The sequence below is a fragment of the Rousettus aegyptiacus genome, unplaced genomic scaffold (genome assembly GCF_014176215.1).
Source record: "Rousettus aegyptiacus isolate mRouAeg1 unplaced genomic scaffold, mRouAeg1.p scaffold_m13_p_4, whole genome shotgun sequence".
In the NCBI taxonomy this organism is placed as follows: domain Eukaryota; kingdom Metazoa; phylum Chordata; class Mammalia; order Chiroptera; family Pteropodidae; genus Rousettus; species Rousettus aegyptiacus.
In genome coordinates, this window is record NW_023416307.1 from 86,171,964 (window position 1) to 86,198,191 (window position 26,228).

A 26,228-nucleotide genomic window follows, 5' to 3' on the forward strand; every position below is an offset into this window, starting at 1 on the left:
TTCTTTGGCCCAAAAACATTTGGCATTTATACTAGCACTCCTCTCTGGTTGTTGTACTTTCTCTGGATGAAATTCTCCATTTTTTTGTGGGTTCCTTGCCTCTGATTAGAATTTTTATTTTGGTACCTACATCTTCTAATCCTATACACTTTTATTTTGTAGGCACATCCATTCCCATGTTTCCATTTCCAACATGCTCTTATGCTTTATCTATTTTATAAAATAAATATTTATATATTTAATTTTAAAAAACCTGTATATTTTCTTGAATGCCACAGACTTATACATGCAATAACTTTCTGGGGAAGTCGGCATTCCTTAAAGCATTCTTAACTACTCACTATCCCCATCCTGATATCCAATTACTCTGTGAACTTAACCTCATATAAATCTCATTCATATATCATCTTCTCCATCCCCTTCAAGAATCACTCGCCATACTTCTAATTTCCTTCTCCCTCTAGTCTCTCCTTTCCCTGAGTTTTCAATGTGTACATGATAATCTCTTAGAATTATCAATATCATTATTTTTCTTCCCTGATTGAAATTCTTCAAAATTTCTTGTGATAAAGTTCATGTTCTCCCTTGTGACTGAAGTTTTACATAATGGCACAATTGTACCAATAATCAGACTTGTACTCATTTCTTTGAATTAATGATTAAAATCTGGAAAACTCCTAATGTGTTAATAAGGTTTCATAAGTTTTTCCCTTATTCTGAAGTGAAATGAATGAGCTTAATTAGTATGTGCAATCATCACTATTTGAACACATAAAACTTAGAGGCATAGATCATACATCAAATAGATCCCATATCTACTTTTCATAAGCTAAATATATTGCTGTCAAAAGTGAAATACAATAGTGTGAAAAAATAATATTAAACATTTTGTTTATAAGGATAATAAATAGTAACTATCATTTTGAGATTCAGAAAACTGATAAATAACAGGAAAATGACATCCTTTAGAATTTACCCTCACACGTTTATTTTGATTTTTCTAATATTTGGGAAGATTCTCACTGATCCTTGTTAAATGTCATCATAAGACATTTCAAAGATATATGAGTTTTCATTATCACATAACCAGAGATTTTCTGAGTAAACATTTTTTTGAAAAATATTTGTTAGAAAATCTGTCCAAAAAAACTCAGCAGCCTAACTCCCCTTACATAAAGGACGTATATTCCATCCAAGCCACCAGTGCAATTCAAAACTGTCATACTCAGGGTACTTCAGTTTTATATATGAAGGGCGAAAATCTCTCCACATAAGCACACATCATTATCATAGAAAAGGACATAAAACTAACCCAAATAAACAAATCTTACAGAATCACTTAAGAACTACCTATATAAAATCTAGAACTTGATATTTATTTTTCCAGACAGTTAAAACTATTGGAAACAGTTTCTAATCGGATGTTTATTTTATAACTCCCAAGTGGTTAATTCCTTTCCAGAAATAACTACAGCCATTTATATAATATTGTAAAGCAACAAATGAACAGGACAAACAAACAGAGAGACTCATGGACATGGACAATAGACTAGCGGTTACAAAAGGATAGGGGGGAGGGGAGAAGAAGGAGGTAGATGGGGTAAAGGGGGTAAAATATGTGGTAACAGAAAGAAATCTAACTATGGGAAGTGAACACACAGTATAAATATAAATATATATACATATATATATATGCTTTACTGTTATGGTGTACAGCTGAAACTTATTGGATTTTGTTAGCCAATGTCACCATGAAATAAATAAATAAATAAACAAATTAAAAAGTTGAAATTAAATAAAAATAAAAATAAAAATAAAAATAAATAAGTAAAATAAAGTTCCTGAAACAGGTATTATTATGCCACTAGGTGCTCCCTTTAGCTCCTAGTGATAACATACAGAGGGCTTATTTTTGCAGTTTTATAATTAATAGACAAGAGATGTAGTGAGACAATGACTGGTACAAAATTATGTTGTTGGAGAGTGACAAAGCTAAGGCTCAAACCAAATCTTATGAGTGGCATTCTATTATATTGTTTCCACTTTTTCATGGTTTGGCCTGGTGAAAGAATACGAAATTGAGTATGATGAACCAGTACAAAAGAGGAATTGTATATGCAACTTCAGTTCCTAACAGTTTTACTTCAGTTCGGACATCAACCCTTAACTCTGAAAAGCATTTTAGAAGGCAGAGATATGTAATTTTTGGTCAGAGAAATAGGCAATTCCCATTTTTCAAAGCAGACTCAAAAGACTCCTGAAATAAGTTAGAACAATGTAAGGGGTGAAGACTTTTGCATGTTTTGTGGCAGGGTACTGATATACTGTTTCATTATGATAAGTTGGCTTGACTAAATGATTAGATAGGGTACAAAGATCAAAGAGAATGGGTAGCTGACCAAACAGGGCCTCATCAAGACACATAAGTGGGGGGAAATCTAGTTAATCAGACAGAGCTTAATAATCAACATCAGTAAAACTGTACTTAACATAGAAATTTTTTTTATCTTTTTTCTTTCTTTTAAGCATCAATAAATTAGAAAAAAAATAATGTTTCCTTGCTAGCCTATAAGGATATATCAAATATAAAACTCACTAACACTTGAAATAAGCTAGAGACATGGAAGTGTTGGGGACAATCAGTTGGCAAAAATCTAAATTAGATAATCTAATACAAATTACCTAGTTTCTCAGCACTGCAGGTATTTTAGGATGTAATTATGTTCATAGTTTTAGAAAATTTAACTTATACTTATCCAAAAACTAGCATTCACTATTTTCAGCTTCTCTGGGGGAGAACAGAGTGTTTGATTTTTAATTGTTGATTACTGCTCCTCTGTCAGGCTTTCCATGATGCAATGAAAATAACTTGACTGTGAGCTCATCGAGAGTAAGGGCTGAATTGTCCTACCACGTAACATGATTACTGGTTACCAACACACAGCAGATACTTTGATAGGTGTTTTTGGATAAGTTCAAATGTGTGATGTAGGATTTGACTTTCCGGTAGAGATAACATGGATTCTGTATATGCTGGTTCCATATGCGGTATCTATTTGTCAGTAACACATGTGATTTGTTCAAAGAAGCTAATGTAACTTTTTTTTTTTTTAACTAATAATGAGAGTTAACTTTACTGGTAGGAAACAAATCAAAAACAAAAGAATTATTCTATAGAACTCAAAATTATGTCATATCTTTCAGCAAATTCTGGCTAAAAACAATTTTAAAATATCTTTAACTATACAGGGCCATAAACACTATAGTTCTTATTACTTTTAACTGTTGTAAATTTTTAAAAAATAGCCAATAGTGTCAGTTACAACAAAGTAACTTGAGAACAAAAACGCCACTATGCATATCCCCTTAAATGAAATTTACCATTTTGAATATGAATAATTTGTTTAATAAAATACGAATTTGAGAATGTTGGACAAAACATGGGAATTATTGCTGAAAATATCACATTAAGAAACTGAATTTGTGATAAATTCTACATAAAATCCAGCTAACCTAATTTTGCAAATTGCTTGAAATTACAGATGAAGATATTAACAATTCTTTTATTAAAGGATAACTTGACCGTCATACCCAAGGCAATACACTGATTAAAGCAGGTGCAATGGAAGATAACCCATAAGCTTCATAATTCCTTGGATAATAGATCAGCAATTCACTGTAATGTGCTTATTAAGCAGTATGGAAAATTGTGTCAAATTAGACAGTGAGATAGAGTTGTTCATATATGACATGGCTTGCCATGGAGACAATCAAAGTGACATTTCTTAAGCAAAGTCTCTAGGTGAAATACTTGGCATCAAATTAGTTACCTAACCTTTCGGAAAATCTATGGTTGCAATCAGTAAAGAAAAATTGCATTAAAACCTGCAATTGTGATACATAGTATAATTGTAGGAACAAAGTTTCTTTCTAACAGTAAATTGAAACTCTGCTTTATTGAAAAAATGAAGGTTTAGAAAAAGGCACTAATGGTTATTTGTGTAAAGTAATATACCTAACTCACTTGTGATGTCTGTTCTGGATGGCAGTGATAAACTCTAACATTCATAGAAGAACAAGTCCTTAGAGGGCCATTGTGAGAATCTAATAATTCGTAATATCAATCATATTTTTCTCAGTTTTTTCAAAATAGAAATGTTTAATTTTTCCATGAAGCAAAACATTTATTTTGCTTTGAAAAGATGACAGGAAATAAAGGCATATCTGCACAGAGTGATTCTACATTGGATAATAATTAGGGTCACACTCAGGGAAACTTGAAAGCAGTTGTTTAGCAGTGTTTTTCTGGGAGACTTCTGAGATTTGGCACTTCCTACACAAATATAACTGTGTAATAAAACCTCTTCTTGTTCAATCACTAAATTCAGCTAAATTTAGTGGGCCTTAAATATAAATCAGATTGATGTAATCAGTTTAAGTTTAGGTGACTGCCATGTGAGAAATGCACTGGTCTGATTAGCTTTTTGATATAAATGTTTAAATGCCTGAGGGGGCTCAGCTCAGGTAGGCCTCACTAAATTCAATGAGTCAGATTCTGAAACAGAGTAGGCTTCATACATAGCCTACTATGTATGTGTGACATGCTGAAAATCCTGAGGCAACCAGATAGTTTCTGAAGGTACTGAGATACATTTGCTGAAGGTACATTTGCTAATAGAAACTTTGCATTCCATTGGATGAACAAGAACTCACCCTCTTGGGGACCTTCAGGATGTTTGAATGATGCCATCCTAATCCCACTGTTTCTCTGTACCCTCGGATCAGTCACTTTCCTGCTCTTGACTTATCTGTCTCTGTGGTTTTGACTTGAGCCTACATCAAAATCATCAGCAGGGCTTGTTGAAGCACAGATTGCATCCATGGAGTTTTGGGTTCATTTGAATAGGAGTGAGGTCCAAGAATTTACATTTCTAACAAGCTCCCAGGTGATGCCTATGCAGACTTTGAGCACCATCATTCTTTCACGGCTAAACTGAAATCATTTTTGATTATTTCATATGGTTCTCATTTATTTATTATTTTATGCACATCGCATCCATTAAATTTTATATAAAAATACAGATGTATTTACAGTGAATTCTCTAATGATGTACTCTGTAAGGGACATTAAATAACAACAGATCTTACAGTCTTTTCCTGTTCCAGTTGTCCCATGCCTTTGTGTTGCTCTAAACTCCCAACACAGTGACGACTCCCTCCAGACCTTCTGCTCCCTGGAGGAAATTCAATTTCAAAATTGTTCCTTTACCCAATTTTTCATGGCTTTCATTTTGCCTCATGCAATTATAATTTCCATTTACTCAATGCAGGTGATCTCATTTATGTGAATGAAGAAAGCAATCTACTTAAACTAATACATACAGATGTTTGAGACTTGGTTTGAATGTTCACATTGTAGATAAAGATGCTTCTGAGCCAGCATCAATTTTAAAACTCATGACAACATGAAGTGAAAACTGTCAGATAGTTGACACGTGTTTGCTCTTTCATACCTCTTGCCTTTAGACACTCCTAAGGAACACTGCAAATGATTCATTTGGATACAAGGCACTGGACAAAATGAATTGGTTTGGGGGTATTTGAGATATTTAACAACTTTGGAGAAACTATATACAATTCATGTTTTAAATAATGTTTGCAAATCCATTCAACCAAAAATCAGAAAGTTATAAAACTCTCATAATAACCAATACATCTGACTTAACATCTATTCTTACTGAAAATGTTCCAACAGGATATTTCTATTTTTATAAGTATTATCCCATACGTCAATGGTTCCCAACCTTTTTGGCACCAGGGACCAGTGCTCCTATAAGAATCTAATGCCTGATGATCTGAGGTGCAGCTGAGGTGGTGACGTGCTTGGAGCAGCTACAAATATCTCCTGCTGTGCAGCCTGCTGTGGGCCCAGGGGTTGGAAAATCCACATTTCAAGTAATTATATTATAGTGTTTCCTTCAGAGGTATACATAAGAAACTGAAAAACAGAAAGTCAATAGAGCTAGAGAATACCCAGCTCATCCATCCAGAGGTAGTCAGCAGGACTGAGCTTCAAGATGCATTTTCAATGCCAAGCCATCTTATTAAGACAGATGGTTTAAGAACTTACATGAGAAAGACGTCACTGGCCTAGGAGAGCAAGGAAAGAAAGTGAATATGTAATTGAATAAAAAGATACTCAGGAATAGAAGGAAAAAGGAGTTGGAAATTATATTGAATGATGGTGGCCACAATCCAGAGGAATTCATAAGTCTGAGTCTTGTCCTCTGAGCTGTTGCTGCTGCAGCTGCTGCTGTTCTTTCCTGCTTTCTCCTTAACTTCCTTCTTCTTTTCTACCTCTCCTCTTTATTCTTTTTATCTCTGTCTCCTCATTCTCTTGCATCTTCTTCTTATATCTGATTTTTAGCCTTTATTTTGACTCTGTCCCCCCAAAATCTATGTATTCTCCAATTGCCAACTTTATTTGCTCATTTGATGGTTTTAGCTAATGCAGAAACAATTGAAAATAATCATACATGTAATCACAATTTTACTTTTGGCACGCTCCTTTAAAATCTGATTTCCACAAGAAAGACATTTTGTCTAAAGATGAATACTGTCTGTTCCTAAAGGTAAAACCCTGGACAAGCCACTAAGGACTTCTGGGTCTCACTTTCATCCCTTAGAAAATAGTTAGGTTAGCCGATTTCCAGCTCTGAAGCTTATTATCTAGCCCATATTTTCTATGTGGAATGTCCATTTTATATTTTTCCTCAGTTATAAAAAAAAAGTATCTTCTGCTGACTACACACTACTCTATAAATGTTTGTTTTCAGCACTAGCACTTCAAGCAATTTCTTTTACAAGTGGTTACTTCAGTATAAACTGGAAATGCTTAAACAGAACCAGCCATGCAGGCAGGATGTGAGAGATTTTTCTGGTAAAATCTCACACAATGTATTTCGTCCATTTACATTCTCTCATTGAAACTTAGAAAGCAAGAGGAAAGGCAGATTTTCACATTTCCTCAGGCAGAGGTCAGAAGTAACTTTCAGAGGGAACTTGAAGCTTAGGCAAAAATCCAAACTCGTAAAAGCACAGTCATTTCAAAACCAGTAAAATGAACTGTTACTTGGTATAGCAGATGGCAATATTTTATGAACCATTTTGTAACATTATAGAATTCCCAGCATCTACTAAAATTCAGCTTCATGAATACCATTAAAGAAGTTATGTTGCTTTTGCACATGGAATTTTAAAGGGAAATGCTTTGCAGTGAACCTAAATAAGAATTTCTTAAGATGTTTAAGGATTGCTTGATGCACAATGGCAGGCGAGAACCACCAGGTCATTGCAATACAAGCCAAGGACATTTTTCCATGCTGTGAAAATACCATGATATTAAGGTTACTATATTTCTGTTTTAAAGAAACTTTATAGCTAAAATGTATAAAGTTAGAGAAATCCTAGTTTATATTAGAACATAAATTTTTAACGGATGCTTATCCAATTAGTATTTAATCCTATGTATGTTACTGCTAAGGGAAGCTTTAGAACTAGCAACTACTTGATTGGGGGAATAAACTTAGGGAGAGGATGAGAAGTCTTTTGAATCAAGAAATGACGTTTACTGTGAGAGTAAAACTGCTAAGGCACGATGCACTACATATTTGTAAAAGTCCTCTTTATGTTTCTGCCAAATAATATGTAAGCACATGGAAAAATTCAGAGGAAAATTTCTTGAAAGGCTTTAAAGATTTTCTTCAGTAGATATAAGAGACAGCAGCAACAGGGATGTTTGATTAAATTTAATGCAACCAGTCACCAGGCAGGAAGGAAATTGGGGTCTTTGAGCTTTGAAGGGTTTATATGAATTTGAGTGAGAAAAGGTACCAATTTTAAAATAAAAATTAACAATAGTTAATTCTTACTTTGTTTCTCAAAAATTAAGAAAAAAATGTTATTAATATAATTTTAATAATTTTCAGATATACTAAGGTTATACTTTACTTTTTAATAATATAAATATTAGTTTGATCATTCCATATTGAATTTGGTTTCATATATGAATCTACATATTTTGTTGTAAAACTTTAGGTTTGTTATTTCTATAGCATTTTAAGTGCCACATTCTAATATATTGATCAATGTTTCATAAGCTATATATAGAGTAGGGTGCTGTATAATCACAAGAAGACTTATAACCATATCCTATTTAATAACTTGGAATGAGTGGTGCTTATTTTCATCACTAACTGACAGATTAATAATAAAAAGATAATTTTTCTCCATCATTTAACTCCTGGCCTATCAAAGAATCCTAAAAGTTATTCAACATATTTTTAAAAACATAGAGGTGTTATTGGTTAATATTTATGATAAAGGATCAGCAGTAAAATAAATTATCTTTTTTGAGAACTTATTTTACAACAAATAGGAGAATAGGCATCGTGCATTAATTATTGTAGTTTACTTTCATAGAAACTCCCATAAAGTAGACATAATTATTTGCATTTTTACAGCTAAGGTCGGGCAGCTTGATTAAGGTTATATGGCTAGTAAACTGTGAGGCCAAAATTTGGACCCAGTACCACACAATCGCAAATTCCCTCAGCTTTCAATGACAACTCCATCAAAATTCAAACAGGAAAGAAAGAATCAGCTCAGGTGCTGCTGAATCACTCACAACTAAGTTTCAAGCAATTGTTCCCATGTTAAAATCCCCAGTCTCTAGATTTAGGAATAAAAAAGGGCAAGAACAAAATCAAGAAATAGCTTTGAAAGATTTGAAGAATTCATAATAATTTTTTTTTAAGGAGACTTAGATACGGCAAAGTTGACTAAAGAATAAAGTGGGAATAGTTTTTCTTCACCTCTGTGAAAGGATTAATTCAGATCTAGTATCTGAATCATTTCTTTAGTAACTTCTTTTAAATTAGTTTCTTAATTAGGTTACTCTACATGTTCATAGAAGAAAATAAGCTAAAGAAAAACAGGGAGTAACTTCATAAACAAATATTTATTAATTTATATTTTGAGAATAGCAAGGGTCCAAATACATATCACATATAGTTCATGTTCTCCTCATAAGGTTACTTTCTAGATTATTTAAATAGTAAAATAGCAGAATATGTTCAATGCGAACGATTCTAAAATCATTGCTGGATTGATCCTAATTTTTAAGTTTTAACCAAATAATGTCAGTCTTTTTTCAAAATGCTTTATGGTGTCCCATCTCTCTCAGAATAAAATCCAACAACTTCATACAGCTGCAGATGATCTGATCAGTCTCTCTTCTTGACCTCACTGCCTCTTTCCCTCCTTCACTCTTATTCTGCTTCTTGTTATACCTGAATCAGAAACACTCGCTCTGTCTTCTGAAGCTTCTATTCTCTGTTTTAAACTTTTCTGCCTAGACATTTCCATGCCTTACTCTCTCGCTATGTTTCTCTGCTCAAATGTCACCTTACCAATGAATACGGTCCTGGTCACCCTTTTTAAATTAACATCCCTATAACACTCTACTTCCTGATCTGATATGATAGGGTAGTCATTGTTCAAAAAAAATTCACTCCCCTTTTTTGCATCTTAGTGGTCAAATTGTTTCTCATTCCTTGGCTTTTTTACTTGGTTAGGTGGACTTAATATAGATAGAGCTTTCAATGCACTTTCTAGTTGGCTTTGATCTCTTGCACTTCTGATATTGCCATGTAAAGGATTTGCTTGTAGCCTGGTGATTTCAAGAGGAAGGTAAGAGAAACGTGGAGCAGAGACATCCAGCCCAGGCATCTTAGTTGAGTCTAGCCTCTAACCTTCAGACCCATGAGTGAGCCCAGCTAAAATCTGCAGAGCCACTCAGCTCAAAACTTGGCTGACCGCCAGGAGACACTGGACACTTAAGCCAAATAAATGTTTATTGCTATAGGACACTGACGAGATTTTAGTGATTGTTAATATAACATTTTTATGAAAATGTATAACTGATACATTTTTTGGTACAATCATCATACCACATATTATATATATATATATTTATTTGCTTATTGTCATGTTTCTCTTCTAGAATATATGCTCCTTGAGAAGAGGGACTTATTCTGCTTATTCCTATTCTCCCACCTCCAAGAATGAGGCTTAGAACTCAGAAGTCTCTCAATAAATATTAGTAGAATAAACTGTCTACTGCGTGTTGATATATTATTTAAAATGCATAGGAATGTAGGAGTTAAATGGACAAAAAAGCTTACTCTATGCCATCATAAAATTATAATCTAAATATTTAAAAAATATTTTAATAACTATTTTATATTTTTTACTTTACTGGGATAAAATGTATAAATATTTTTATATTTTACTAGTATAAAGTATTGTATCATTGAACTATGATTAATCTAGAGTCCCAAGGTTATATTTATAATTTTTTCTATAGTAGCATCAACAAAACAAAACTGCCGTTATAAGAAAAATATTTTCACTTACAACATTTCCTATAAAATAACATCAATTATCTTTATTTCTATCATCCTATTAAAGTAAACTATACTAACACATAATTGGCCTAGAGTAATTTATAATTCAATTTTCTTTTTTTTATCCTCTCCAGAGCTCTGCAGATCAACTAATTCTATAATATTCTCCCATCCTTCCCTCCCATTCTTTCTTAGTCAAATATAAGTTAAATGTTTAATATTGCAAAGCACTACATCAGGCACTTATGTAGTTAGTGAAAGATATAGAAAAAGAGTTAGTGAAAGGTACAGAAAAAAAAATATGGTAAAATCTTAAGGTTCTAGAAAAAGAATAATTATCTTAGAAGATGAGATATCCACCCCCTCACCTCAAACAGGGTAGAAATGTTAGCAAGTAAATATGGCCATCTGCAGCTTGTTCCAACATATATCTGCAACTTACGTTCATACCACTCTCCTGCCTAATGAAAAATTATATTAATGTTTTCTAAATATCCTATTCTTTTTCATACTTCTTCCTTTTGCCTGTGCTATTATATCTTCCTAGATAACCACTCAATAAAAGTGTTACTTGGAAAGCATCCTCCACCTCCTCTTTCATGGTCTTTATGATTTTATCCTCTAAATTTCTGTGATAAATATTATGTCAATATATTTTTCTGGGGAAAGCCATTATTTCTGGCCCTTATTTTAATCCGATTTTCAAAACAAAATGTATGTCATTCGCTAGAACGTAACCCTTTTAAAGGCAGAAATCCTATCCTATTTGTTTAGCACTAGAGTCTAATAGGTAGGTATTTAGAAAACATTTATTGAAAGTAGAAAGATTAATTAAAAATAATTTAAGAGTAAATTCATTAAATGTCAAAATAAATCATATTAAATAAACATTATTTTATTGGTTCAAAGAAGAAGCACTTATGCTGAGTTGTTACACTCAAGTAAAATCTCAGAAAGAAGCAGAAAGAACTTGAACAGGGCCTGGAGAGTGGGCAGAAATATCAAATTAGGAGTCAACAGCAGGCTAAATAGAAGAAAATGACAAATCAAAAGGATTTGGGGTCTGAAATGAATTTTGAATGCTTGCGTAAGTCAGTCCAAACAAATCTGGAGTGCTGATGTGTGCTCCTTTAAAACAAGTTGAAATTCATCAGCTGTGCTCATTGTGAAAACACAGGAAGACCTCTTTTAAGCTAAACCTTAGGAAAGCTGCATTTGTGGATACGTAAACACAATTGATAGTTTTCTCAATGCTTTGTTTGACCTTTAAAAACTTTTATTTTTAAGACTCTGACAACATTGATCACCTGTGTCTGTTCAGCGTTTTTTTTTTTTTTTCATGAGACTGACATACTATTCCAGTGCTCACATCTATCAAAATCTCTGATTTATCAGATTAATAACAGGAAATCATTTGGTAGGCCAATTCTATTTTGCTTGAACACTGACCTGTGACCTCAATCTGATGATTTTCAAGGTTCTTTGTTTTTCCATATAAAACCAATTAAATTGAAGCATTTTGAAGAGATTATATGATTTTAAAAAATCAGTTAAACATTTAAAATTAACTTTTTTCTAAAACATAAAATATGAAAGAAAAAATTATTTTAAAATCATCAAACAATTACTTCAATAATTAAAATAAATGACTTACGCAAACTAAGAACAATCTTTCAAATAAACATAGTGACTGGAGAGATGCACAAGTCCAGTTTATATCCGATTCTACAAGTGAAATTATATTAAGAACTTTTATAAAACTACTGAATTTAGAAAAAAGTATGTCTCTGAAAAAATTTATATCAATGCAGAATATTTTACTGATCGCCTTATTACAATAAAAATTAAATAGTAAATAATGGCCAATTATGCAGATTATGTGATATATATATTTTCCCTATCACTTAATTGATGACTTGACAGCTTTATAAAGGGAGCCCTCCACATACACACACACAATCATGGGAACACACTTACACATATTGTAACAAATCACAGAAGGTTATATTTTCAGACATATGATACATTAATTTGATGAGAGCTGTCATATGTAAATTAAAGTGATTTGCTTTAAGAATTTTTGAAAATTATGCAAAACTTTCATTTTATATATAATGGCATAGAATGTCATAAAACCATGTAAAGAATCTCAGTATTTAGCTATGTACATCTTTACTGAAATTATAGAGAATAACCTTCTTGTCAGGCAATGAATGCAATATGTTACTGATAGTTATCAGGCTTCTCTTGTATTTTATGTATAATTCAAAGCTTATTGCTAAGCCATTTGGAAAAGAAAAATGCTCATTTAATGAAGTGACACATATACTAAAAAAGACTGAAAATTAAATACACCCTGACCATCTTTAAAAATGTGTATAGCCTAGAAAAAAAAAGCAGTGGTTTTATTTATTCGGTCATCCATGAGAATTTATTGGTTGCCCTACTATCTGCCATGATCTCTTCATATAAAATTGGCTAATAAATAATTAATACCCTTAAGTAATTTTAAATTATTACAGTATCTGAGAATTATAGGTTGCACTGAGGATATAAAACATCTGGAGAAGTATCAAGAGAAATTCCTCATAAAGGGTAAGAACTTTTTTATTTGTATTCTAAAGAATGAGACAAAGTTAGATGAAATGAGCAAATATAAAGCAAGCAAAACATCTTGGAGAAGAGCTTATGGGAAGGTATAATGCCATAAAATCGTATGCTTACTATAATCAGAGAACTAAATTCATTCAATTGAGAGTTTATATAAGCAAATAGAGTTGGGATAGGGGTTAAGGGTAAGACTCAAGGTATAGGCAAGAGCATGATTATGAAGTGCCGTTGATGTATGTTATGTGAAGCTGTGGAGATTGTAGAGGTCTTCAAAGATGGCCCTCAAAAGAACCATCATTTCCAGTATTCACATTCTTCTACCAGCCTTTCTCATTACATGAGCTGGCTTGGTGACTCCTTTCAACTAACAGAATATGGAGAAAGTGATGCAATGGTCCTTCTAAAGTTGAGTTGTAAAGAAATCTCATGGCTTCTACCTAGATTTCTTGGAGAGCTAGCTCTTGGTATACTTCTTCCTAGAATCCAGCGGCCATGGTTGGAGAAGCCACATGGAGAAGTCATCATAAATGACCCAGTCAATAGTCTCAGCTGACCTCCCTGTTACAACAGTAACTCATATGGTGTGTGATTTGGGGTTGTTCAGCCTATCAAAGACTTCAGATGACTAATTCTGGCCAATAGTTAACTGTAGCCCTATACAAGACTCCAAGCACGAACTACTCAGCTGAGTCATGTCAACCTACAGAATCATAAAAGATAATAATAAAATTTTTAAGTCATTAAGTTTTGGGGAGGTTAGTTACATAGTATTAGATAACTGAAATAGGATCCACTTAAAGGTTTTAAATCTGGACCATGTTTTAGAAAAATCACCCGTTTTGATATGAATAGTAAAACAGCAAAAACTGAGAAGCAGCAATGCCAGTTATTGCAGCAATTTGAATGAATATGATGAGGGCATGAACTTAAAAAGTGGAATAGAGAAAATCTAAAATATATAATCTACAGGCCCAAATGTCTTGGTTTGGGGTGTGGAAGAAGTGGTAAGCAAAGAGAGAAGTCTACGTTGATTGACTTGCAAGAAAATACTATTTTCTTTCATTCTGTTCTTTATCCTTTCATCCAGCAGATGTGCAAAAAAGGTGAAAAAGGGTGAGCAGAAAGAGCCAAGCTGTCTGGTCTCATAAATCTTACAATCTAGTGCAGAAAAACAAAATTAGTCACATATTCTAATTAAACCACTGAAGTAACTATTGCAAAATAAAGGAAACTGTTAGACACGTATGGAACCAGATCTATTCATGAACAGCAGGAGGTTGACAGAAGACTGAATAGAAAGAGCACAAAGATGATTAGTACTTTAAGTTGAGTCAGAGAAAACAGACACTCTATATTCCTACATACACACAAAAAGTAAAAATAAAGATAAATTACATGTTCACAGAATTAAAAGAAGATAAGAGATAGAGCATAATATAAAGAGATAAGAGGGGGTGACAAATCAAGACTCAACAGAGGTAAGTAGGAGTAAAGTCTTGCAAGCCTTGCCAGCCATGTTTATTTATTCTAATAACATTTGTAACTCATTAGGTGGGTTTGAGAAGCAGCATGATACATTCTCTCTCAATTATATCATTCTGACTTTAGTGTGGAGAATGAGCTGAAAAATGAGTAGATACCTGCAAGTACACTATCACAGTACAAACCGTGCAGTACCTGACATGTATTAAGTACTCAGGAAATCAATAAATGTTAGCAGTAATTATTATTATTATCGGCATAATCATTGCCAGTGTTATCTTCAACTAGGTTGATAGAGACTAAGAATAGACATATTCAAGATACGTTTTGTGGTAATATTAACAAATAAAGATAGTTTGACTATGGGGTAGGGAAATAAGTGAGTAATGGGTCAAAAATGACTCCTGGGTTTCAGAAATATGCAACAAGATAAAAAGCAATAGTTGTTTTCGGTGGGAGATAATGATGAGTTCTGTTTGGGACATGATGATTCTAAGATTTCCTTTAGAAATAATAAGGAGATATTAAATAGGAAATTGAGTATTATAGATGAGAGACCATGGTTAAAGAGGGAAATGTACCATGACAAACTAAAGCTATAGGCCTGATAAAATTACCCAGGTAGAGAGTAGGCAGTGAAAATAAAGGTTGAGGAATAACTCTTGAGGAAATTCAGTACTGAGTACTAAATAGAATAGATTTAACTTATGTAGTTTGAAAAGAGGGAACAAGGTAGAGAAAAAACAAGCACATGTGATGACAATGAAGGAAAAAGTTTTCAAGGAGGGAATGATTCACACTATAAATGTTGCTGAGAAATAGAAATGTGGATATTGTTGAACACAACAGAAGAATGTGGCTTAAAGGAAGAGGACCGAAGCTGAACTGGAGAAAGGTGAGGACTGTGTAGGACATAAAAAAGTGGAGAAAGGTTCAAGCATCTTTCTGCTATGAAAGAGATGAAGAAGGGAGTTGAGTAAAGGTAATTTAGTTGCTAGTTGTATCTTTTTGCTGGTACTCATTTTCAATATCAAAGAGTGGGTTAAAGGGTTGATAGAAAGATTCTATGTGAAATGTAGTGGTAGTTGAATCAACAGGAGAATGATGGACTAATTTATTGTGAGTGTTCAGATAAATTATAGCCTTATAAGTTCTAATGTTAAATATAGTGTTGCTTCTAAGTAGTGACAATGGATTTAGTCTCAGTATTTAAAGCCTCTCTTTGCCAGTTGCTCTTCAATGTAGCCTTGGACAAGTGATTTAACCTCTTTGAGACTTCATTTCCTCATGTCTAAAACAGGCTTAATAATAGTCTCTATATCAAATATCTGCTTGTAGGATTGAATGAAATAATTTAAATAATGATGTTTTATAGAACTTGACACATTAGAGGCTTTTTGTCAATGACGGTTGCTATCATTATTTCTTCCTACTAAAAACTGTCAGTGACATAGCTGGCTATTTCTATTTTAGTTAAGCTTACATTTGAAAGAAAAAAAATAAAAATACTACTTATGGCACCATAAATATATTGCTATGGAATGCTAAAAATGATAAGAAACACAGAATCTACACAGACACTTAAATGCAACATGTAGTCACCTTAGACATGACTCTACCAGATATTATTAACATAACCTATACCACAAGAACTTTATTCACTTGTGATGAGGATAGTTTAATTTTAATATTTTAACATACCAAAAAGTTTGTTTTTTCTTCATAACTGATATAAAGCCCAATGCATGCCAAGTGTCCTCCATCTTGAAATGACGTCAACTGCACACAACATGAGGCTGTGAGGTCACTGTGGCAAGGGAAGTGAGGAATGCAGAAAGCACACTAGAGCTTAACTAGGCTGGCCCTGAAGTGACATCTATTACTTCTTATGGTCTTTTTGCTGAAACTGGTCACATTGCTCTAACCTCACCTCAAGGAGGGAGTGGAAATCTAGGGGAACATATAGAATATTTGGTGAGAATAAACCATCTTGTCCACATTTTAAATATTTATTTTATTGTTTTACACATTTTTAAATGGTAGAGAAACACACAAAAAATACTGGCAATATTTGGAGATCTCATTCTTGATATATTTTATTTTTTAAACTTTTCTGTACTGAACATATTATATACAATCGTGAGGGTTTTTTAAAAAATAATAATTACATATGGTTGTGATATAACATAATTGGAAATCAAATCTACAATGGTTGTATCATTAAATTACTTTCAAAAGGTAAAGAACAAGCCAAGTGCCTCTTCATTTTGATTCGCCAACCAATAGCCTGATCAAGCAAATGGATATGTAGATTATAGATATCTAACACAAGTTCTCTTGGTATTTGTATCTTATTGAAGGTGATAATAAAGAATATGCTTTCCCATGTCAGTCCTTTTTTGCACATAGCTATTTAGGGTGTCACATTATTTTTCAGCTATCCTGAAACTTATTCATAACTACTTTTTCTTTTTATCTTTTAAGATGTTATTGTAATATTTCAGCATAATGGTTTGTTTTCTCAACAGAAAAAAATTCGAAGCTGTACATGTATAAAAAAGTATTAAAGCAAATTTTATTTCATGATCACAAATGATGATAGGAGTTCAATGCTGTAAATTTAATGGCTCACAGAGCAGTGAGAAAAGGTCCTTATATATCTAAAGATTAGTCACAACAGAGGGTCTCCAATGATTTGAATGTACAAGATTCAGTGTTGGTAATATGACTTTCATATCTAACACACAGATTCCAGGGATGAAACATGTTACAAGCCAGCCTGAACTTTCCCATAGTAAATGATGAGACACCAAAGTATAGTCTGTACGAGCTTGTAAGAAAAATATCATAAGGTAATATAAATAAAAATATTTATCAGATTATAACATTTATGAGCAATATTTTTGGAGGCAACATTATTAATTCACATTTCTTCATCTTAAAAAATATTTCTCATGCAATGTAAAAAAAAATACAGCATAGCATATAATTCTGATACTGAATGAAACAATGACTAGTGTGTTTGATCTTTCTGAAAGGCTGAACTTCCTGTTTTGTAACACATTTTATCCTGAAAGTGGCATATATCACTACAATAAAGTCAATGTAAGTGTTGCCAAGATTTAAATTAACAATTTAGTATATATTCAGTATATATATATATATATATATTTAGTATATATACATATATATACTATTAATTTAGTATATAGAAAGATAGATAAAAGATAGATAGATAGATAGATAGATAGATAGATAGATAGATAGATAGATAGATAGATATAGATATGGAAATGGACAAGCCCAAGAATTAGTACTTCATCTTGACAACAAATATGAACTAATATTATAAATGCTAGGTCAGAATATAAATTTTTACCCAGCTAAGATAAAGATATCTGATGTCATGTAGTTGGACAGTTTGGTATTCTAAGGTATTCAATGGTTGATATTGTTATTATGTGTATAAACTATGTACCTTGTTCCAAAAATTTTTTAGAAAATATTTTCTATTTTTTTTAATCTAGAATATTTTAGTGGTGTGGACTTGAGGAGATGGATAGGGAGCAAAAGGAGAAAATGTGTATTAGAAAAAAGGACAAATGTTTTCTTTCTTTTTCTTTGTTTGTTTCTTTGTTGTTTGTTTCTTTCTCTCTCTCTCTTTCTTTCTTTTTTCTCTTTCTTTCTTTCTTTTTTTTCTTTCTTCTTTTCTTGTTAAACTAAAAGCATCTGGCCTAACTTATATACCAAAAATTACAAGAACAATGAAATATATATATATTTTTTATTTCACTCTCTTTTAGTCTGGCAACAGTATTCAGAATACTTAAAGGTTGATAGTGTGACATTGATGTACCAAGCCATGCAAACAACACATCTTTATAACAATGCAGACTTTCCTTGAAGTGGATTGGAAAAATATGATGGCATACAGGAATTATATTACAATGAAGGTCCTTCAATCTGATGAAAACCATGAGTGTTACTTTCTCAAAGATACCATCAAAATTAGAAACATTCATCTTCAGCTAACTCCCAACTTTCTATATATAGATTATTGACATTGTGGCTGATCTGTTGCAAATTTAAATTTTTGAAGAATTTCTTCCTTTTATCCAGTACTTTTTGAAATAATCAACCAACATCTCAATAATAAATCAAAAACTCAATAAAATGAAATGCAATGAAGTGTGGAATGAGCTGGTGTAAATAAATGCTTCATCCCAAATACCAATGTAAACTTTTTACTACTCAATATTTTGTACTATTCACAATATTTGTTCTATAATTGGTCAAAATATTAAATGTGAAATTACTTTTTAATATAACCTGATATTTGCACATGCATTCACATATACTTTTGACTAACGTAAATCCTTTCTGTAGGAATATATTTTAAAATATCTGGATAGCAACCAAAAAAAGGAAGGGGAATCACTTCTTTAATGTCCTATACCCTCAAAAACCTCTGTTCTCATGCTACAACAAAAACTACAAAATGTATGATCCACATATTAAGTATTTATTGAGTTTTTCTGTGTGCCAAACACTAATCTACACTCTAGAGATTCATGTACTTGTAAACCAAACCAATAGATTACCTTTTCTCAATGAGTTTATTTGCCTTTAGAGAGAGACTATAAACACATGAGTGTATGAATGAATGAATGAAATTTTAGATACTCATAAAGATTACATATATTATTATATAGAGATTGATGGAAGAGATGATTTATCTAAGGTTGTCAAAGAATAATCTCCTCAGGAGTAATATTTGGAAGACTTGAAGGATTAAAAGAAGATGGTCATGAAAAATTCCTATTTAGAATATTCCAAACAGAGAAAGACTCTGAAGCAGATTATTGAAATAATGTGTATATATATGTATATATGTGTATACACACACACATTTGTGTTTGTGTGGTTGTGTACTAATTTTTCTATTTAGACTAGGATGTCTATTTGATCTCTCTTGGAAAATAAATGTTCTTTCACTTCTAGGAGGTAATAAGGCAATGTGTTTCTAATGGTTGGTTTCTGCCAGGGGATGGGGGAAGTAGTTTATAATTGTTGCTATTTAAAATTCTTAAATCCAAAACTCTTTTTTGAGATTATTCTAATGAACCACTTACCCCTACTGAGGTAGAAAAAAAAATTGAATGGGCCCATTTTTGAGTGTGTGTTGAGGTTATTCCTAGAGACAGAGTGGTTGTGATTCTTAGGAATAGAATTCAGAAAAAGAAAAGACAAAGAAAGCCAGGTGGTGGATTCGGCAGTGTGGGCCTAGTTCCTGGGGTGGTTTTGTTCCATTCCTTAAAAACGCTGAAACAAAAGACTTGAGAAATGTTTTCAGATCAACTTCATATTTTAGGAGTAGAAGTATTCCCTTTCCATGTTTCTCAGACTTCATATACTACTCATCTAATATCCATATGAATGACATCAATAACTTCTAGATGAGAAATAAATTCTGTATGTCAAAATATTTTTACCTTCCTTCAAGAAAATGTTCCTATTAAACTTAGAATAATCAAAAATCTGAATCTGTACTTTGTAATCTGGGACATGCGAAAGCCCCACACTGTGAAATGCATTTGAAATATGAACAAGACCCATTTGCACTTCTGGCGATGCCTATTTCTCCTTCCAGCTCCCATTCTTTTCCTTCTCTCTTCCTCTGCCTCTTTCTCTCTCCAGTCCCCCAGAAAATGTTTCTGTCCCATTTAATCACTGCTAAAGTGCTAATAAACAACTACATTTGTGGGGACTTAGCCAACAGAGGTAAATTGGACAGATGCTTACTGAGGGGTTGCTTCCACTAAGGGTCATAGTAAGGGTTCTACTGAGGTGAAAATTACAACTACCACCTAGCCCCTTTGGGTTCCTCAGGCCAGGAGATCACAGACAAAGAAAGGGGGTACATATTTGAAAGTTGCTAATAGAGTAGATCCTAAAAGTTCTTATCACAAGGAAAAAATGTAACTATATGAGGTCATGTATATGAACTAAACTTATTTTGGTAATCATTTTGCAATATATGCATACATCAAGTCATTATTCTGCACAGTTTAAATTGTGTTATGTGTCAATTATATCTCAATAACTGGGGGAAAAAAAGTTGCTATATTAAATGAGGCTTTCTGACTGCCATTTCACAATGGGGGGTATTGAGGAGTGTGTCCAGGACTCAGGCCATGCACTGAAACAACCTTGGTGGTGCTTTTGTGTCCAGCAATACCAGTAAATGAGCAATGGCAGCCGCCTCAGCCTGACAAGGAAAACGCAACAAAGGACTCAGGCTTCTCAGGAAGAAGGTCTAGATCATAGATATTCCCAGGGGAATGAGACCCAAATCACCAGAACTTCCAGGAAATGACTGGGGAATCTGGAATAGATGATGAAGATGAGAGATGATAAGTGTCAATTACAAAACTAGGATTAGCGATAACACAAAAACTGTAGCTTGCTTTCCAAAACCTCAAATTACCATTGTCTTTAAGGATTAAAAATTTCCTCTCCTTTCAGGGAAGAGATGAGGGTTTCTTGTCCTCATACAGGATTCAAATACCATAAAAAGGACACAAGCAGATCTGAGCCAAGGGGGTGGACATTATCCTAACCAAATAGTAGGATGCCACTCAACCCTGCCTATACCCTTGGGCCTCAATTGCTATCATTAATTTCTCAGCTCGAGCATCCTTGGCAATGGGTCATGTCACATCTATGATAATAAATCTGTAGCCACTGTTTCTACTTTCCTGCTGTCACAGACGAAGGAGACCCATGCGTAGTGTTAACTGGTAGATGAGGGTACCTATATACTGGCCAGATTAGGCCTGTAGGCGCTGAGGCTGAATCACAACCTCGAATTAGCCTATTTGCTTGGGCTAAGTAATGCAAACATGGCCCAAAGAGCAAAACCAGGAGGGGCAAAGAAAAGGACTATAAAAAAATAGCCCTAAAATGATAGAAAAAAAAGGAAAGAACTTTAATGGAGGAAAATTTAATCAATAACTTTCAACTTTGCTAAGACTGACAATGGTAAATTTATATCACACTGTAGTATAAATATATAATACATTCAGACATTCTTATATATAAAATTAAGTATAAAGTATATATGAAAGAAACAAACAATATTTACCCTTACTACTCATGATCTACTCTGGCATTTTTCTTTTATACCTTATTCTATTTTATTTAAAATAATATTACTGATTTTGTAATCCCTAATTATATAATGAAATAAATTTAGTAGACTTTGATCAGTATTTAAGAAATTCTAAATGCATTGCTCATAATGGCTTGACATTATTTTGTGAATTTTTGTTTTAGTCATACACAATGTATATTTTTATGTATGTATGTTGAGAATATATAATAAGTTTTAATGTAATGTTAAATGTCAAAAAAATAGGATGAATGTCTGTGCTCTATACTATTCCACATCAAATTAAGAATTGAGAGGAAAAAATTTAGGTCAGTAAACTTAACCTGGGACTGCACACTAAAGCCTAACATTTATCCATATTAGAATTTTAAAAATCAATATTTGGCAAATATTTATTATTATGCTTTGGCATAATTGTTACTTATCTGTCTTCATTTCTCCTGATATTGATTAAATATTGATAAAGTCATATTGGGAAATTCCAAGTGGCTTCAGCTAAACTGAGAAAACAAAGAAAGCTATTTTAGTCTTTCTAGGCTAATAAAAATGTATAGATATTATGTTTGTACTCAGGAGTCTAGATGTGATTGAAGTTTTTGATACCAAAGGAATGGAAGAGGATTAAATAAAGAAATGAAGTCTACAGCCATGCTCCCCTGAACAAACCTGATCCTGTCTGATCTCAGAAGCTAAGCAGAGTGGATCCTGGCTAGTACTTTGATGGGAGACCACCTAGGAAGTCCAGGTACTATAGGCGTAAAAAATAAAAAATATAAGGTCCTTGCAATCTGTGAGGTCAACCAAGGGTTGGCTCGCCTGAAAAAAAAAAAAAAAGGTGAAAAATCTGAAGGATTTGAGTCTGGTTCCTTTCCATGTTTACTTAATAATTTTGTTCTTATTTTTAAACAGAAAGGCTCATAAACTGTAAAAGTGGAAAATTCTCCAGTAAGCCAGTCACAAAGACAAGACAGGGAGTGATATCTTCAAGCGCCAGCTCCCAAGGAAAAAAAAAGCAAACAACATCACTGCCAGGATGCAGATAACAGAACTGTCTACCAGGCCCTGTTTGCTATAAGATTTAAGAGTCCCCCAGAAACAACATTTTTGCACCAGACGATAACAGCCAACTTCTGCTTCTATAATCTGCTTAATGTATAACTAGGGTGTAGTTCTAGGAGATGTCCTGTGCAGATATATACAAATGGCTAACTTCTGCTTCTGTAAACCTGCTTGCTTGTTTGATGTGGTTTTAGGCTTTATAAGCTACCTCCTCTGAAAGCTCAGGGCTGATTCTCTAGTGGGGAGAGTCAGTCGCCAGCCAGCTAATAAAGGCTCATAATTAATCTCAACTGACTCTGTGGGTCTTAGATTTGAACACACAACAAAACAATTGGAATGGCACAAATACACCACAGGCCACAGGAAAAACATTACAAAAATACAGACAGGATTAGTGACAATGATTATAAATTTATTTACTTTTTCCCTATGTCTAGGTCCATCCTGTTTCTCAAATAATAGCTGGTAAATTTTATTATCAGATTATAATGCTCTATTTACCATAGTCTGAATAATTTGAAAATGAATTATTCTAAAATATGTTCAGATAATTTTTAAGCTCAATAAAATAATACTTTTAGAAATACCATCTTGTTTTAAAAATGTCTTCCTTTTCCTAAATCTATAAAGATATTTACTTCTGTTTTCCTGAAAATTTTAAAGCTTAATTTTTTAAAATTTTAAATATTTAAGCCATTAGATATTTTTATATATGCTGTGATACAGGAATCCTATGTTTCTTTTTCATCAAGTTTTCTGAATTATTTCCTATTGTTCTACAAATCTGCCACATATTGAGATTTTATTGATGCATGTTTATTTCCAGATTATATGTATTTATCAATTCCACAGTTCTATGTATTTATCAATCTATGGCTATCACAGTCTTAATCACTAGAGCTCAGAATGTCTCAGCATTGGGATGTGGTTCCATAGTGTAGTGCTTAGTATACCTGCTTTACACACAGAAGGTCTTGGGTTCGTGCCTGAGAGAACCACACAGTCTATAGTCTACGCCCATGCCATCATAAACAAGCCCAATGTCTGATCTTGGAAACTAAGCAGTGTTGGGCCTGGTTAGCACTTGGACGGGAGACCACCTGGAAAGACCAGGTGCTGTAGGCATATATAGTAATAAAAACAATAAAAATTAAGTGTCTTGATTTTTTTTTTTTGCTAATTATTTAAAGCTAAATAACAGATTAGAATGTAGTGGTTTATAACAACAACTAAACGTTTACTATCTCTCACATTTTGTACAGTCAGGACTTTGAGAGTGGCTTAGGTGTGCATTTCTGGCTCAAGGTTTCATTGACATAAAGATGTTGGCCAGAGTTATAGTCATTCACAGATTAGAAGATTTATGTTCAAAGTGACTCACTCACAAGGCTGGCAAGTTAATGTTGACTATTGGTAGAAAAGGGCTTGGTTCCTATCCACATGAGTTGCTCCTCATGAATGCTTGGGCATTCTTGCAACATATCATCTAGGTTGTCCAGTATGAGCAATCCAAGAAAGAAAGATAGCCACATGGAAGCTGTACTTTTTATGACTTACTTTTGGGGGTCACAAAGCATCACTTCTCCATATCCTATCTATTAGAAAAGAGTCACTAAGTCCAGTCTACATTCACAAAGAATTTTTACCACAATATTTACTGTTAACTCATATTTTGATATAATCATATGTTTATTTTTCTTTTGAATAAATTAACATAATGACTTACATTGACAGGTTTTCTGATGTTTTACTATTTATAGGTTTATTCAGATTTCCAATTTTTTGCTGTTACACGTTGGTAAGTAAAATCTTGGGAGAAATGATGTACTATATCATTAGTACAAAGCTCTTAGTTTTTTTACAAAACTGTAAATATGTTGTTTACAAAAATGTATTTTGTCATACACAGAAAAATAAGAATAAACATAAGACCAAAAACAATGGAAGGTAATTGGAGAACAATTTTCTTTGTGTTACAGAATGAGTAAATATATTCTTTCTAAAATTTTTCATTCTTTTTAATTGTAGTCTTATATTCATATATTATTTCCAGGATATAAAATGATTTGATATACCATCTAGTTTTTTTGTTTCTTCATTTGTTAAACAAATCATACATTTTAATAAATTATTGTTATTGCCAAGTTATAGATGAGAAGACAATTTGATAGCAACAGTTGACTGGAAGACTTTCAAAATAAAACTATTGAGTGGGTATATGGTAATGTTTTACCTTACTCTTTATTAATTAGTCTTTATATTAATCATAGGATGCATTCTAATAACTTCTACTATTTGTAACTGGTCAATTTTGATCACTAGTATGTATGAAAAGTATACCACATTAGTGATTTTATATGTAATTTAATACCAATTTGTTATTTCATATCAATAACATTTAGTATCAGTGCATGTAGTACCAATTTGCTACTCAGCAAATTCATTCTAATATAAATGTTAAGGCTGAAAAAAGCCTATAGAAGTTACTGTAACCTCTATTAAAACAAAAATGTAAATCACTATATCACTGCCTTCAAAAGAGTTGCATATAAATTTAGTACTTTTAAATAACTGATAGATAGACACAAAGATATATTTGGATAATTTTTGCCCTGTTTTTTCTGCTTTTTGTTGAACATCACAATGTTGAAATTTTAAAAATTATATATCATAAATAACAATGGGATAAGTAAACTAGGTCAAATTTTGTCCATACTATACTGAGGTATATTTATTTATAAATCTTTTCTGTATATTGCATCATAACCTAATACATTTGAAAAAAATTGCATCCCAAATCTCACACACACACACACACACACACCAAAAAGTGCAAGCAAAAAGAGATGTTTTGGTACATGGATACTTATAGCAATGATATAGTTAGAAATATTTAAACATTTTGAGCTCTAATGCAAGGTACTTTTGTTTCTCTTACGAATGAGATATAGAGCCCAAGCTCCATTTTAAGAAGGCTATTCAAGTTGTTCAAGATTCTGTCAAAACTCAGGAAAATTGCAAATAATTTTAAAGTTGTATGAAATTCACTTAACTTGTCATATACTTATTTTGTCTTCATAATGTGATTCATATGCTAACTGGTAACTGAAAACTGACCACTGTCTTAAAAATATACTTTCAAGACATAGGGCCCACAGTGAGTCACTGAAGTCAAGTATCTTTAATACTTGTATCTCATCTGTGATGCATTGTTCTCCCAGTTTGTAAATTAGTTAGGTCAATTTATAATATCTGATGTTTAAACAGTAGTTATAATTCAATAGCATATTCAGCCATAATGAACAATGATTGATGGTATAATTAGAACCATAAGAAAACATGAAGAGAGCTGATTATTGTTAAATTCTTACCTGAGTTTATCTGAAGCAGCCTGAACTACGTAACTAACTTTCACATTTAACTGGATTTTTATCTTTGCA

The 26,228-nt window shown here is 32.6% G+C and overlaps 1 protein-coding gene and 1 pseudogene across 25 annotated transcripts in view; one reads left to right on the plus strand and one right to left on the minus strand.

Moving 5' to 3' along the window:
• ROBO2 (roundabout guidance receptor 2) overlaps positions 1–26,228 on the minus strand; it is a 1,504,157-nt gene that overhangs the window by 1,025,962 nt on the left and 451,967 nt on the right. The gene's annotated exons all lie outside the window — the stretch shown is intronic.
• On the plus strand, positions 22,368–22,486 carry LOC118602007 (annotated as a pseudogene).